Raw genomic sequence first — 1,264 nt, forward strand, 5'->3', positions numbered from 1 at the left:
TACAGCTTTGGAAAGAAAGAGAAACGAGCAAATTCAAGAAAGGACTGAAAAAACTCTTCAGTTGTCCAAACTCAAAAAGCCTGCAAAGCCACAACCCTGCACTGCGGGAGCAGATGGAATTAACTTATCTCTGGAGGAGCATGACAAAGGATTGGTATCTCCATGGTGAGAGTGACTAGTGCGTTGCGCAGAGTCACAGCAGGGAGCTTGGCACCCAGTGGTCAGGAGTGCTGATGGATGTGGAGGGAATCAGGGCAATGGGAAGGCTGCACAGAAATTACTGGCTGAACTCTCCTGTTCAATGGAACGAGGAATGACAACAAATGTCCTTGGTACCTTGGTGTTGCTCCTTCCCATAACCTCTCCTGGCAACCTGTCCAAACCCTCTGCTTTATTCAGTTTCTTCCAAAGGCAAAGCTAAACCAGCCGGGGTTGGCTTGGCTTTGTGATCAACAGGGACTGCATCTTCCCAAGGACACATGCAGGGATAGAGAGAGAGGATACCCAGCTGCAGGAAGCACCAAGGAAAATCCCATGGTCCCAGAACAAAGGGAAACATCTCCTGGGCTTGGCCAGCCCCCTCTGCTTGGTGACGGCCTCACCTGGAGCAGTGTGTGCGGTTGTGGGTGCTGCACTATGCAAGGATATAACACAATCAGAGAGCACCCAAAGGAGTGCAGTGAAGACAGAGAAGATGTTACAGGGCAAGTGCATGAGGATTGCTGAGGTCCCTTAATTTGTTTGCACTGGAGAAGACTGAGAGGAGGCCTCACGACGGCCTACAGCTCCTCATGGCGGCCTGCAGCTCATCGCAGGGAGCAGAGGGGCAGCGCTGAGCTCTGCTCTCAGGTAACAGCAACAGGATACAAGTGATGGGCATGGATCTGTGTCAGAGCAGGTCAGGCTGAGTGAGAGGAAAAGCTGGGCATGGAACAGCCCCCTGGGGCAGTGGGCACAGCCTCCATCTAACTGTGCTCAGGGAGTGTTTTGACAATGCTCTCACACATAGGGCTCAGATTTTCAGTGTTCCTGTGTGGAGCCAGGAACTGGCCTTGATAGCCCTCCTGTATCCCTCCCAACTTGGGATATTCTCAGAATCTAACAAAGTGCTTGAGGTTTTGAGGTTGACTCCAGAGAAGAAATGATGGCCTTGCAAATGTGCACGCTGCCCGTGCTGGGGGCAGGAGGGCTGTACCTGGCTCATTATCTTCCCTTGGAGGGTAACAGTCTCGTCCATCAGCCGCAGCAAGTTTTGGAAGTCCTC

The sequence above is a fragment of the Numida meleagris genome, unplaced genomic scaffold (genome assembly GCF_002078875.1).
Source record: "Numida meleagris isolate 19003 breed g44 Domestic line unplaced genomic scaffold, NumMel1.0 unplaced_Scaffold959, whole genome shotgun sequence".
Classification (NCBI taxonomy): domain Eukaryota; kingdom Metazoa; phylum Chordata; class Aves; order Galliformes; family Numididae; genus Numida; species Numida meleagris.